Source organism: Lissotriton helveticus, chromosome 4_1 (genome assembly GCF_964261635.1).
Source record: "Lissotriton helveticus chromosome 4_1, aLisHel1.1, whole genome shotgun sequence".
Lineage (NCBI taxonomy): Eukaryota > Metazoa > Chordata > Amphibia > Caudata > Salamandridae > Lissotriton > Lissotriton helveticus.
The window spans coordinates 777,529,367-777,545,568 of NC_136063.1; positions in this window are offsets into that span (position 1 = coordinate 777,529,367).

The window sequence follows — 16,202 nt, forward strand, 5'->3', positions numbered from 1 at the left end:
ATCAAAAAATGCTTTTATGTGTCTTAAGGACATTTTAAGTCATTTCCCCATGTGCAGTGTTTTCAAATTATGGAGTTGAAAATCGTTTTTGAGGTAAAGGAATGTTTTCAAAATTTATGTGCGCCATATGACCCCAAATTTCTTTTTCAGGGGTGCAGCAGGGTGTTCTTGAGACACCCCTGTACCGTCGGAAAAATTCGCAATTTGCGATGAGGTAATTGCTAATCGCAAATTGCACCTTCATTCCTATGGGCCTCCTGCTGCATGGAAATGAATGGGTAATTTGTAATTAGCAAATAGGTCATCGCAAACTAGGAATGGTAAAGAATCGCTATTTATTCCTTAAAGTTCGCTATTTAGGAAATGCAAAAAACTTTGATGATACGTATGGCGGTTCATCTCTAACAAGATAAGAAGCATAGGGATAGATTTATGATGACTGGCGCATCACCAGGGATGTGTTAGTCATTCTGTGCCGCTGTTCCGTCACCTATGGTGTGCTGCATTTACAATGCGGCGCATCATGGGGCAAAAACAGCACAGATGCGTGACGTATTTGTGCCGTAAAGTTGGCGCATTGCTGGAGTTGTATCGCAAGTGTGATGAAGCTCCAGTAAGGCTGAGGGGTGCCCCTGTCGCAGGGTTTCTGTTCTGACACAGAACTGTGGACAGAGGATTGGAACCTCGGCGAATTAGGGTGTCCCAAAACTCACCTTAGTAATCAAAACCCCTTAGCAAGCTAGGTACAGTGTCACATTGGATATAACAAACTCTCAATGTTTAGACAATCCAGAATATGAACTTATAGTACCTCAGGATACGTGGAACTCATGAACAGTCGGTCGTTATATATTTCTTAGAAACTAGAACATGGAGTTAAGAAGAACACATGTGTATTTGAAATGTTTATTTACTAATGCCGTCTTCTCAGGCGTAGTATCTTAGATTACACAAGTACACATATTATCAGTAGCAAAATTACCAGCATAGTCAATAGTACATAAAAAGCGAATGGTGACAGTATGTTAACATGCTGTAAATGAATAAGAGTTAGCAACACTTATAAGCAGCCGCGGGCCGTGGAGGGAGTTACGGTGGGGCAGGGAGGCGGGGAGGGGGAGGGGCAGGGTGGAGAGGGCTCCACCCTGCCCCTCCCCCTCCCCGCCTCCCTGCCCCACCGTAACTCCCTCCACGGCCCGCGGCTGCTTATATCTCACCCTCCCTAATACACATAATATATTATTTGCTAAGAAGGTCTCTTTGTGTTGGTTTAGGGCGTGCCGATACTTTAGTGTCTTAGATTTGAAGGAATCACATCAGCATACACCAGCTCTCTCTTCATGTGAACCGCATCAAGTGTTGTGTATGTGTGTTCGGCAAAGCAATATAAAACCCGCCTCATGCCCAGAATTGGGAGAAGCTGCACTTATGTTATGAGTATGAAGTCGTGGAGATCAGACCTCATAACAATTCTGTATCGTGTTGTTCTTGAAACTTCAGCACTCGCTGTACAGATATAGTTTAAGAAGTAAAGCAGATAGTAGAGCAATAACATATTATTCTCATGTAAATCACGATGAACTATTAGGTTGAAAGCTAAAGCAACAACTAAGTGTCGTGTGCAGAAGTTGCAAAAAAGGAAAAAATGGCGTTTAAACCGGTAATGAGTCCATGCTAACTTAACACGGTGTAAAGATATCCAGGACCTAGATGACACCTCCCCATGATCCGGAAACGAACTGAATAAGATAATAGAAGTGCCATCTCATGAGAGCAGATTGCAACTTTATATGTGGACGGTCCGCAAGGTAAAACATTAAAAACTAGGAAAATGTAATGCTAAAGAAAAATAAAACAGCCAAGTACTTTATCGAGTCTTAAGCCAATAGGCAAGCTAAATAATAAAAACTTGACAAATAAGTCAATGAATTGTCAATGAAATGCTAGTACTCAGCATATCAAACATGAAAAAGGTCTATGACATAACTGTGTATGCAAAATAAGCTGCAACAGCCTCCAATAGGAAGTCACCGTCTTCATCCGAAAAGAGTTCAGCCATCCAATTTAAAAGCGGAAAAGAACATAAGTGCTCTCCCAGCACCGGATCCTCTATCAACATCAGAGGACAGCTCGGTGGGTTTTCAAGAAAGCTCTGTTCCAAGAAAGACTGTGTTGCCGCCAGTAAATTCCAGGGACCAATTAGTCCATGCATCAATGCCACAGCCATAATCCTTTCGCCAGGACAAACCAACTCGTGAGTAATGATAGGAGTCATCAGCTGATTAAAGTCGACGTCAGGAGAAATCGGTCCGCAGAGACACAAATCAATGGCCCAATCGAAATCACAGGTCAGGCAGTGAAATACAGGCTGGACACAGGTGAAGTAGGAGAATCGAAAAGATAATCCATATGCCGTGCTTAATATCGCCAACGGCATTGTGCCATAATATTCTAGCATGCGATTGTTGAACAGTGTCAGCAGCTGCAGGGCGGGAGCTTGCACAGGAGGGACATCCATATTTAAAAATGTAAAAAAGCACAAGAGCGTCCGCTGGTAATGCAAGTAAAAATGGGAATCCACGAAGCAGAGTGGAAAAAATAGAATGAAAGAAAGCAGGGATGACTCCAAAGATTTTCTCAAATGAAGTCACGAGACCACTGGTAACAACTTTAAAAAAGTGCGCCAGGCCCTTTGTGGAGGACGCGTTAGAGATAGTCCGAACCATCTTGCTGAAATGGAAAGGCGAATCTGTATTTAAAAGGGTCTGCACCTCTGTACGGGTGTTCGCTGTGTGAAGCACGAAAGTTTCACGGGCCGAACTCAAGGCCACCTCTCTCTGAGACAAAAGAGCTCTTATTCTTGCCATGCCGTTGAAATGTGCTCCCAAGGTTGGTATTTGTGGCCAGATTGAAAACTCCCTATGTTCATGTGTGGGAGGAAATAGAACATTTCTGCAGCAAATAACCCGTTCATTTACTGTTACGATAAAATGAATACTTTTAATTAACCCAGAACAATCTTCATTATTGAGCATCAAATAACTACCATTTCCCAAGAACTTGAACGTGGGGATGATAGCAGGAACTGGTGTGCCTTGCAACACGCAAGCCATATTTGGTCGGTGTTTGTTGCATGAACCGTGTAACTGTATGTGCCTACACATTAGTGACTGATCTGGCGTCTCAGTGCATTCCTCTCCATTCAGATAAAGTTCTTGATCATCTTTGAAAATCTGTATGTGTATGGAAGCGACCAGACCTCATGAAGAAAACCACTACCTAAAGGTTAATAACGACCTATTGGTATATATTTCATACAATTTGAAAACTTATATAAAGCAAACGGCAGCGTTATTAAACCGTGGATAAGGCACGTTGCCAAAGCAGTCAACTTTTTGGATTTATACTGGAAATGTTAAAGGAAGAATTACGGAGTAGGGCCTGTAAATCTTTAATGGACAACGAGTAAAATTACTCCAACCATCATATTCCTCTAACTCCGGGATAGTAGGGGTGTTTAATTTTTTAGAAGTAGCCAATCCAAAGCATTTGGTCTGGGAAATTGTTTCATTCACAAACAACATATGATTTGGGATGAGACATGCACGGTGGAAAGCCTCAGTGCCTTGTACCTGCCAGGTTCGTGAACCCCAAACTGATGTAGATCCTGGATATTTTTACTCTGTGTTACGTTAGCATGGTCTCATTACTGGTTTAAACGCCATTTTTCCTTTTTTGTAACTTCTGCACACGACACTTAGTTGTTGCTTTAGCTTTCAGCCTACCTGCGTCAAGATCTATGCCTGCTTCAAGCAGGCGCAGGGTTTTGATGTAGCTTTGTCCTATCTGATTGTAAATGCGGCACACCGTGGGTGGCAGAGCAGCGGTGCACGTTAACTGGTGCATCCCTGGGGATGTGCTAGTTAATATAAATCTGCCCCTTTACATTTAATTATGTGCAGGGGACACAGAGTAGGTGAGGTTTATCCAAGGTTAAGAAGAGATGAGTCCTGTTCAGTGAAAAATTGGAGATAGGCTTCAGTATATTATATACTTAAGTAGTGTGTTAAGTTTTTGATGACTGTTATTAATTTACTGTTGGGTAATAGTGGTTAATAACATTTTTTATTATATTTTACCACAGATTCAACTGCAGATTATTTCAAGATTTTAGGATGCCTAGCAAAGAAAGAGTAAGAAAGGCTGCAAAACGTCAAAGACAGCAGGACCATGGAATAATGCAGCAGTCCTCTAACAAAAAGATTTGTCAAGTCACCAAGAAAGCACCGGGTAAGAGTCCAAAAACAGTCATAAGAAATATGTGTAGTAAAAAAAATATTACTACAGAAAATGTTTCAGTCCAGAAAAGGAGAAACAATTCAAATGGTAAGGAAAGGCCAATGAGAAATGTTACTGCTAGAGTAAGAGATAACTCTATGCATGAAAGTAGAAGGAAACAACAGTTTAGGGATATTCGTAAACAAATGTTCCGCAACAGGATAATTGGGAATTTGTTAAAAAATATTAAGAAAGGTCAGCAGGAAGTGGTTTTTTATAAGAGAAAAAAAATAGTTGAGAAAGTTATTGATCAGGCATTTGAAATTAAACGTAAGTTATTTATTTTGACAATCAATAGAATTAGGAAGCTAAACAAGGTAATTTATGATTTCAAAAGAAATAGTAGATGGAAGAGAATAGTTAATCGTAGTAATTTTTGTGAAGTTTTTTCTGGAGAATGGATGCATAGTTCAAGCTCTGAGGCATTTTTTAATGAGGAGAGTTATTTCCAGGATAATGATTTGGTGCATGCAGTTGACACCAGTGGTCGAGCTTATGAAGTGAAAGATGGTTGTCCAGTTGAAAAAGAAAAAGTTGTGAGAACAGAGATAGAAGAGGTGTTAGGTAATGAGGTTTTAGGGAGACGTCCTAAGGGTCCTGTGTACACCTGGAAGTGTAGTAGTATTTGCAGTGTATGACAGGATTCCATCAATTTGCTTTGTGATTTTATACGGTCATTTAATAAGAAAAGTTTGAAGCAGAAAATGAAGTTGTTGCAAGAATTAGATCCTTGCAGAGTGAGAGAAGTGATAGGTTTGCATGGTCATTCACTGGCTTGTCTTTCCAGGAGAGTATGCCAGAGTGTTTTTCATCATTTCGGGATGCTAGCAGTGCATCATAATAAAGTGAGGAAATTAGTTAGAATGTTGTATTATGCTAAGAGTCCAGCAATTATGCTTAAACAATTATGCGCTGCTCTTTTGCATGGTTCTGAAATAGATGTGAAGAATATATGTGAAGAAATTGAGTTGTGTTACTTTGGAAGTAAAGAGGAGAATGTTGAAATTGACCAAGAAGAAGAGAGTAATGTGGAAGATAGTGTACAGGTTTCCAGTACAGATAATTTCCAGAGGGAAATTGCAACGTTTGAGGTGAAATCAAGTGAGAGGCCAAATTTCACTTGTGTGTGTTGTCGACGCACTTATTATAAGAATCAGACTAAGTTAGTGGATTTATATGGAAAAAGTGAAAGGGAAAATAATAGTGAATGGAAGGATTTTACAACATACTTGATGGTAGAAAATTGTTTTGATTTGGGATTGGATCAACGTGTGTGTACTTATTGTTGTAACAAATTAAATCAAAACCAGATGCCTGCTAGAGCAGTTCATAATAATCTGGAATTGGTTGAGATTCCTTCTGAATTGAAGGATTTAAATACTTATGAATCTATTTTGATTCAAAGTATCCATCCCTTTCAGGCTATTGTAAGAATGGAGCCAAAGACAGGGAAATTGCCTCCATCAGATTTACAGAGAGGATTAAAGGGAAGAGTTGTTTATTTGCCTCTAGATTTGAAGAAAAACATTAACACAATTGGAGTAGAAAAAGTGGAAGAGGAACCTCTTGTTATCTTAGTTAATGGGGTTCCGACAAAGAATAAGAAAATATGACAAGATTTAGTAGATGTTAGGAAAGTCAAAAGGGCAACATTGTATTTGAAAAAATATAATAAATACTATAAAAATGTATATGTTGCAGAAGAGGAAGTAAGTGAGGAAGAGGATAGCGATTTGTGTGCTGGTCAAATTGAGAAAGTAGAACCCTGTACTAGTGAAGAAATATATGAACATTATAGTGTTCATCCTTTGCATTCCAAGGAAGTCATGGGGAATGCTATTGAGTTGTTTCGTTGTGTAGAACTTGTCTTTGTTCCGGAATTTACGACGACAGTACTTTCCACATCGATGGCTTTGGAAACGTAGAACTTTTTCTCTTAGGCTTTTTTTCTCCTTTGCGTTTGGAACAGCACACGTAGAATACTGTTCTATGAAACTCATCACTGAGTCTTCTGCATCCGTTCCAAATTTAGGTGCATCCTTGATCCACAGCAACATATGTATATGAGGAGCACCTCTTGCTTGGTACTCCTTCCTCCAGAAGAAATCCAACACCTCTCCAAGAGGTGGATTCTTCTTATTCATGATGAAAGACATCATACCTTCAAATCTATGATTGAAGTACCTACATACATTGACTGGATCCAAAGAGCACAGTTCTCCGGGTGTCTTGAATTCGATGTTTTCTACGTTAGCATTTGCCTCTCGTAGAAATTCAAGTAAGTCTTCCCAGCCATACTCAGCACAGCTCAAAGTGAGGAACCATGTGGGAGTTCCTAAGTTCCTCAGCATACATTTTAAATCACCATGACGACGGTACCAGTACTCATTAGTACCACGCTGACACGCCATGAGATTAATCAGGTGAGAATCCAAAATACTGTCTTGGACATTGACTTTATCCATAAAGTCACTTGCCGAGATGTTTTGCATGTGTATACCACTTTTCAAGATGTGGTTCACTGCATATGACAGTCCAGACAGATCGCTTTCAAACAGGAGATGAAACAAATAAGGAATGCATTGTCGAAACCTAGGATCTCCTGCATACAATCGCAAAGTCCGGTATTCAGAAGCAGGAATTTGATGAGGTCGCTCATCATATCTTCCTCCCTGACCTGTTGGAAAAAGCTGTGGGAAACACCGAGCTTCCAAACTTTCCTCCCAAACACTAATGGGACTCCCTTTCGCTTGTTTCATTTGAAACAAACATAGGTTATAGACCATATATAGTTAGGAATTAGCATTTACAAAACCTTATTTTACTCACACAAAACCATTGAAATTCCATATATAGTTAGTTGCACTAACTATATATCGCGCACCCGCAATCCACTGCTGATGATGTCACATATTACATCATTCATGACATGGTCAGTGACATCACTGATGACATCACTGATGACATCTCAAATGACATCACGGATGACATCACTGATGACATCATCCAGTGACTGTGTGTTTCTGTAAAGTTTAAATATGTTTTACATATTGAAGAATGAGTAGATGTATAAGTGTCTGGATGAAGGATTTAGTAGGTGCGTGACTGACTGTATGAGTGAGTGATTAAATGTGTCTCACTGAGTGCATGGGTTAGTGACTAAACTGTCTTAATTTGTGCATCATTATGTCTGTTGTTCTGTAAACTGCTGCATGTGTTGATCAGTAGCTATATGAGTAACTATATGGGTTATTGATTGATTGTCCAAGTATTTGTATGGGAGACTGAGTGTGTGTGTGGCTGGCTGGGAGATATGTGACTCTGTGCCGATCAATGTGTACTTGTATCAATGATTGTATAAGAGAGTAAGTATGTGTTAGTATATGTTTGAAAATGTAAGGTACTCTATGTTTAACTGTATAGATTAGAAAATGGAAGTGTGATTGATTATTTACAGGACTGACTAGGTGTGTGAGTAACTCCATGGATGAGTGGCAGAGTGTGAGTGTCTGTATAGGTGTATGAGTGCATATGATAGTGTTGTAAAGATGAGTGATTGTATGTATGAATGATTGTATGGGTGAATGAGTGAATGTGTGTGTAGACATAGGAATCAGTGAGTGCGTATGTAGTAGCTAGTATTGGTGTGTCAATGGTTTAAAAAATTATATTCTGTATTTAACACTGGGTGTAACAGAGGTTATATTAAAGTGTGAGGAGATGCATTGTATTGTCACATGAATGATATCATCAGTGATGTGACCATTGATGTCAAATGAGATGTCATCAGTGATGTCATCAGTGATGTCATTTGAGATGTCATCAGTGATGTCATCAGTGATGTCACTGACCATGTCATGAATGATGTAATATGTGACATCATCAGCAGTGGATTGCGGGTGCGCGATATATAGTTAGTGCAACTAACTATATATGGAATTTCAATGGTTTTGTGTGAGTAAAATAAGGTTTTGTAAATGCTAATTCCTAACTATATATGGTCTATAACCTATGGTTTTTTCAGTGAATTTTCAAGGTTTTGTAAATGCTAATTCCTAACTATATATGGTCTATAACCTATGGTTTTTTCAGTGAATTTCCATGGTTTTTTAATAGCAAATATCAAAAGCTTTTTTGTGGAAAATGACTAAAATTAGGTATACATAAGCGGCGTTCATTTATGTTCACCACAGCCACTGTAGAAAGTAAAGTGAAAGTCGCGAAACAGTGGCCACGCCATCTTGTCCCTTTTAGGCCCCATCATGCACGTAAGTGACAGCCATTTTGTGTGTCATGGCCTCTCTGCCCACTGCCAATAGCCTATGATCGTTCGGAATTGGTTCTCTTTGGGTGATTCTCTATTCACAAATAAGCACAGAGTCGCAATACTCTGTTTAGTCTTTGCGGATAGTGAAGGATAGGTAGTGCAGACTTTTGTCCCCTTTGTAACCCGTCATGCCTATCTCTGCCCCGTTTGTTGGTAGTTGGTTCAACCCGGACAGTTTATTAGAGGTAGATCATCCGACTCCACCGGAGGACACCCCTAATAAAAAGGACATATATATAAAATGCGGACTAGCCGCTGTATCGTGCTAGCAAACTATAACATAAAAATCGTTAGAAAAAACAAAAGGAATCGAGCAAAATCAGTAGGCCACTGATGGGATCTCTTTTTGACCTCGCTAAAATAGAAACATTAGGAACAACCCCTCATGAGAAATATGAAACTAGTGAGAGGAACCGAGCTTGACGCCATGATGCCTGCAAGACAGCTCGGCTCCGCCGCCCACCCCGCCCAAAATAACGACAAACCCTAAGCAAATATTATAAATATATACAACACACCAGCAAAGTAATAGGGTAAAACGTTTTATTAAATAACTATTTACATGGCAGCCTGCTGCAACATCGATCCAAATGCATGACGCTGTTCCTGTCCCTCCTTCCTTAAAGTAGCAATGTTGGGCTATTTTGGGCTACTTTTTAGTAGGATTTGGGCTTTAGAAAGTCTACAAAGGCCATCAGCCGGCAAGGTAGCATAGGTGGCGGCCTAGGGGTGGAGGACCGTTGTGCAAATAGCCCGGGGGCGACACCACGCGCCAAGGCTCGTCCCCAGTACATCCAGAGGTGATGTCCGACAAGTTGTGTGGGGGGATGCCTTGCTGATGCCGCCACCCCCCCCACCTTCTTGTTGCCTGATCCAGCTAGCTCAATCGATCGAGCATGAGACTCTCAAACCCAGGGTCATAGGCCCGGCCATCTTGTGGGGCGCCCGCAGGAGAGACGGCGCGGACGGCCCCCTCTCCCCTCACCCCCAGGTGGAGCTGCAGCAGGGCGACCCTTACCGTTTCACTCGCCGGTCAGCTGAAGCAGGGCGACCCTTAGCGTTTCACTTGCCGGTCAGCTGAAGCAGGGCGACCCTTAGCGTTTCACTCGCCGGTCAGCTGAAGCAGGGCGACCCTTATCGTTTCACTCCCCGGTCAGCTGCACCAGGACTGCCATTGGCGTTCCACTCGGTTGGATGGCCGGGGACCCGCTCCGGTGGCCGTTGGATGGCCAGGGACCCGCTCCAGTGGCCGGGTGAAGAGCGGCTGTTGCTGCAGAACGCTCAAAATGGCGGCCGACTCCCCGGATTTGGGCCTGGTCCACTAGAACGGCTCTGGACTACCCTGGAACTCGAATGCTTGCCTGCTCGGGCATGAGCCCCACTCTTGAAGACGTCCTCTCAGTTTTAAAGGTTCTACGAGAGTCGTTGGCCCTCGACTCCCGCGGGCTTCCGATGGGGGCTACCGCCACTGTTGCTCGACTATCCCCCATGGATATACCGCTGCCACGGGTGTCCGCCGCCTTATCCACATCTGGTGCCGTGAGGGAGGCTGATTCAGTGCATCGGCGGAGGGATACGCCTGCTGTCCCGCTGTCCGGAAGTGGCCACAACATTGTCACAGGATGGTAGTGCTCTCATGCTGACGCCAGTTTTTGTCCGAATTACTAAGAGACACTGTAGACTGCCAACTTGATCAGCTCCGGTGGGACCTCAGCGTGACCCGGTAGGGAAGATTTTGCCTCCCTCGCCTTTGAGTCATGGTTCATGCTGCCTGTTCTTTCTGTTGGCGCTAACGAACTTTTTGAACTGCCGAAAGGGATTCTGGTCCTGCCACTAGTTATTGGAGACATTGAACTATACTCTGGACTGTAGAAGTTACAAGAAATTAAGAATATAAATAGGGAAATTGCTATAGTTTGAAGACAATTCTGAGGATTTTGTGATTATCAAACAATTTCAGGAATTAATGTAATTTATTGCTTTCCAGGATTAGTGGCAGAGCGTCCAAAATCCACAAAAAACACCACTGCCAACTCTTCAATAACTTCCAGCACCGCATTTCCAAAGAAACAGCATAGCAAGCTTTCATGGCCTTTAGAGTTTTCGGAATCAGTTTCCCAAGACCATCACTGCAGCCATTGCAATCCAACAGAGAAACTTTTTCAAAGATCGGCATATTAACAGGGCTGCTGGTGTAATCGGGGCTCTTGCAGCCATTCAACTTAATTGAAGCTTTCACAATGACAGACCGCCCACTGAACTTCGTGCCATGACATTTACTTATAACATTCTGCTGGGTCATTCGCCGAACTGAAGTCTACAAATGCAAAGCATTTCATTCCTCTTTGACATTTCTTGACATGTAGTGGGTTGAAGTCTTTAAAGAGGTCCACAATTTGCTCCTCAGTCACATCACTTGAAAGATTCCCCAAGCCAGGCAGGTCCCACACCACTTGAAAGGACCTGCCTGGCCTCGACCAAACTTGCGCCAGTATGGGAGCGACTTGCAACTCCTTATGACGTTCTAGTTACTTAGCCTTGATGTTATGGGGGATGTATGCGGTCTTTGTGCACATGGCGGGCGAGGAAGGGTACTGACTGGGCATACGGACAACCCTATTGATGTCGGTTTTTCATTATTGATTATTGTATTATTAAAGCTTCGAAGTAATGTTACCCAGGATACTCGCCCTTGGTGTGCGTATGGACGATTTTATTGTAACTGATCCTGTTATACTTTCAATTATAAAATCAACCTTCACTGATCCTGCAACCGTTTGTCACGTTTATTTTTTTCAATTAAATGGCTCGCTTGTTACATACTCCTATACCCCTGGCTTTTGACCCTTTCCTACGCGCGGTCTGTACTACCGCCCTCGGGCGATCTATGTAATGAACAGACTACCATTGCCGGGACACAAGGGAATGCATCTCAGAGAGATAAGTCAAGTACGTGGTAGATAAAAACATTTTCGTGTTTATGCACGCTGATGTGCTTTGAACGCTGCCCCCCCTCTTTTCTTTTTCTGCAGGTTACATTGGAATTTCAGCTAAAGTATGGAGAAGACCTAAACCGCACCGTGTTCCACGCGAGGAAAAATAGGCTAGCTCTGTGAGACGGTACATTATATGTACGAGCTATCTCTGGGAGCATGAAAGATTGTATGGTATGAATGTGCGCATGGGCCCTGATTTGTACGGTATGAATGCGTATGTGTGGCGCACGACTGGGTCAATAAAAGAATGCTTTTTGTATGACTGAGGCGTTGATCGAACGGTTAATGGAATGAGAAAAATAAGCCCGAACATGGTATCCGCATGTGAAGGACGAAAAAGAATATAGCACTTTCCTTACTTAGGAACGACTCTCTCTGGAGCTAGTGAATGGGAGAGTAGCCTACACCAGAAACTTGAAGGGTTATTTCAGTACGACGAACCCGACCCCAACCGATATCCCAAATGTACACCCAAAATAATGCGCACCAGTAAGTCAATTTATGTGCTGACTAAATAAGAGAAGTTAGCTCGGCTCCGTCGCCCACCCCGCCCAAGATAACGACAAACCCTATGCAAATATTATAAATATATACAACACACCAGCAAAGTAACAGGGTAAAACGTTTTATTAAATAACTATTTACATGGCAGCCTGCTGCAACATCGATCCAAATGCATGACGCTGTTCCTGTCGAGGTAGCATAGGTGGCGGTCTAGGGGTGGAGGACCGTTGTGCAAATAGCCCGGGTGCGACACCACGCGCCAAGGCCCGTCCCCGCGGTCAGCTGCAGCAGGGCGACCCTTAGCGTTTCACTCCCTGGTCAGCTGCACCAGGACTGCCATTGGCGTTCCACTCGGTTGGATGGCCGGGGACCCGCTCCGGTGGCCGGGGTGAAGAGCGGCTGTTGCTGCAGAACGCTCAAAATGGCGGCCCACTCCCCGGATTTGGGCCTGGTCCACTAGAACGGCTCTGGACTACCCTGGAACTCGAATGCTTGCCTGCTCAGGCATGAGCCCCACTCTTGAAGACGTCTTCTCAGTTTTAAAGGTTCTACGAGAGTCGTTGGCCCTCGACTCCCGCGGGCTTCCGATGGAGGCAACCGCCACTGTTGCTCAACTATCCCCCATGGATATACCGCTGCCACGGGTGTCCGCCGCCTTATCCACATCTGGTGCCGTGAGGGAGGCTGATTCAGTGCATCGGCGGAGGGATACACCTGCTGTCCCGCTCTCCGGAAGTGGCCACAACATTGTCACAGGATGGTAGTGCTCTCATGCTGACGCCAGTTTTTGTCCGAATTACTAAGAGACACTGTAGACTGCCAACTTGATCAGCTCCGGTGGGACCTCAGCGTGACCCGGTAGGGAAGATTTTGCCTCCCTCGCCTTTGAGTCATGGTTCATGCTGCCTGTTCTTTCTGTTGGCGCTAACAAACTTTTTGAACTGCCGAAAGGGATTCTGGTCCTGCCGCTAGTTATTGGAGACATTGAACTATACTCTGGACCTGTCTGGCCTCGACCAAAATGGCGCCAGTATGGTAGCGACTTGCAACTCCTTATGACGTTCTAGTTACTTAGCCTTGACGTTATGGGGGATGTATGCGGTCTTTGTGCACATGGCGGGCGGGGAAGGGTACTGACTGGGCATACGAACAACCCTATTGATGTCGGTTTTTCATTATTGATTATTGTATTAATAAAGCTTCGAAGTAATGTTACCCATGATACTCGCCCATGGTGTGCGTATGGACGATTTTATTGTAACTGATCCTGTTATACTTTCAATTATAAAATCAACCTTCACTGATCCTGCAACCGTTTGTCACGTTTAGTTTTTTCAATTAAATGGCTCGCTTGTTACATACTCCTATACCCCTGGCTTTTGACCCTTTCCTACGCGCGGTCTGTACTATCTCTGGGAGCGTGAAAGATTGTATGGTATGAATGTGCGCATGGGCCCTGATTTGTACGGTATGAATGCATATGTGTGGCGCACGACTGGGTCAATAAAAGAATGCTTTTTGTATGACTGAGGCGTTGATCGAACGGTTAATGGAATGAGAAAAATAAGCCCGAACATGGTATCCGCATGTGAAGGACGAAAAAGAATATAGCACTTTCCTTACTTAGGAACGACTCTCTCTGGAGCTAGTGAATGGGAGAGTAGCCTACACCAGAAACTTGAAGGGTTATTTCAGTACGACGAACCCGACCCCAACCGATATCCCAAATGTACACCCAAAATAATGCGCACCAGTAAGTCAATTTATGTGCTGACTAAATAAGAGAAGTTAAGAGTACCCCGGGTTGAAGTTCATCCAAGATCCCCCTCAGCCCAGAAATTAGGGATATTGTTATGTTTTAGATTTACCTCTTCTTCTTCCACCCTCGTAGAAAAGTCAGAATTGTACCATCGCACGTCCGACTGACACCCCTCCTTTACATCAGCTTGGATCATCATTTTCTAGATGTTGGAAGGCCCCACCGTGAGTATAAGCACGACTGGACTAGTGTCCGACCAACTAAAAAAGGAGTAAGTGTTTTCGAAAACGAGGTTACCAACAAAAATTGTCTACTATTAGGAAGGAAGGAGAACAAAGAGCTTGACCCCCATATGAATGAATTGGAATACTGAGAATACGCAACGCGCATGAAAAAGTCCCTTTGCCCAAAATAGCTCTGTGTTTTGTCTTAGGTTTCCGTACTTGACGTATGTAATGTCGCACCCTGTCTGGTATTTGTGTGTACGTAAACTATGAATTTATGTTTTCCCTCAGCTTGTGTTTTATACGTGAAACCGACCTGTACTGTTCTATATGTGTGTGCACTGAATAACCTATTATTATACACGTTTTTCTCTCTCTCTCTTTATGTTGTACGTGTACTAATAGCCTATTTGGTGCGCACGACGCTCTCTCCCTCTGAGGGCTCCCTTGCTCCCTTTTGAAAAAATGACGACACTGTACCTCGCCGGTACAGGTATAATTGGCTTTAGACACGACAGTGTTCGAACAAATTGATAGAAACAAAACAATCGTATTTTGCCATATTACTACATCTCCTTTCTGTAAAATGTTGGAACTTAATTGGCTGAGAAAGAAAGGACAGGTAAGACGACTGATGTCCCCTAATCTGACCCTTAAAAGGGAACTATATGTCAGTGTTTTTTTGTTTTAATGCCTTAGTAACACCACCCTCATCATTTAGATTACCACCGCCCATTGCACAAAAGCGTACCGGGCGCTCCCCACGCAAAAAAAAACTTTTTATTTTTTTTGGCCCCGCGGGGCCCTTTTAAAGCCTCCACATCAAACCTAGGGGGTCAGGGAGGATCTACTATGCCCCCTTATGGTCATTTCCCCCTTTGTTTTGGCCTCCTCTTGTCTCTCGATCCTACCGAGAGACAAGATGGCGGCCGCTCCGGACTGTTTAGAATGTTGACATCCACCGGAGAGCCAATCAGCTTCGCTTCGCGAAGTTCCGTTACGCGTCAAGTATGCGAACCGGAGCGCTACCCGGAGCGCTGTTACAGATATATATATTTTTTTGAACGTTAATTTATCAAAATCCACTGGAGCACATATATTGAGACCTAGCAAAGGCACATCGGGCTAACAGTCCCTACAATTTTGCCAAGTTTCATGCAAATCCATTCAGCCGTTCGGGCTAAAAGTGAGGCCAACTGCCCTATGGAAATTAACATGGGAAAAACGCGTTTTGGGACCCCCTTTTTTCTTGGCCCCCCCCTTGACGAACCCCCCCCAAATTTTCAGGGGCTGCTCAGAAACAAAATGTTCCATTTTCCTGAACATTTCAGCCAATTCCGTCCACAAACGCCAAAGTTATTAGACATAGAATTTTCAAAAATCCCACAGAGAAAAAATCCTAACTATATATACCTACTGGCGACCGCCAGTAGGTAATATATATATATACATATATATATATATATATATATATATATATATTTATTTTTTTCCAAAAAGGGTTTCTGAAGTAGTTTACTCACAGTAGCATTCAGTAGAGAAGTGTGGCTCAGGGGTTAGAGGCAGCAGACCCGGAAGCTGAGATCGGTCCTGGACCAGGGTTCAATTCCCCGCCTCGGCGGGTCTTGGGCTAAAAATTCCACGGACTCGATAATTCTCGCCCCGGTGCCTCCTCGACTCACGGGTTCACACTCTGCGACTCTGGGCAATAGCTTGCTTAATCTCCACAACGGCCCCTCGCGGCGGGATGCCTGACTTTCACCTTGTGGATACCCTGCTATCTCACAGGGGAATACCAGGAAGGGTTCCCTAAGCAAGCGCCGGGACACCCACTGCGGGTAGCTGTGCGCTATATAAGCTCAACTACATTTACATTTACATATTCCAAACATTTATGCAGCATGGCAGATCAAATATATGTAAATCGTCAGATACGTTTCGATTTCAAATGCCTTTTTCATGATGCCTGCACCCAAAAAACACTTCCTATTTGCACATGCAGGGCAACACAGCACAGAATATTGACTATGTGACATACTCTTCCATGGCAGCCA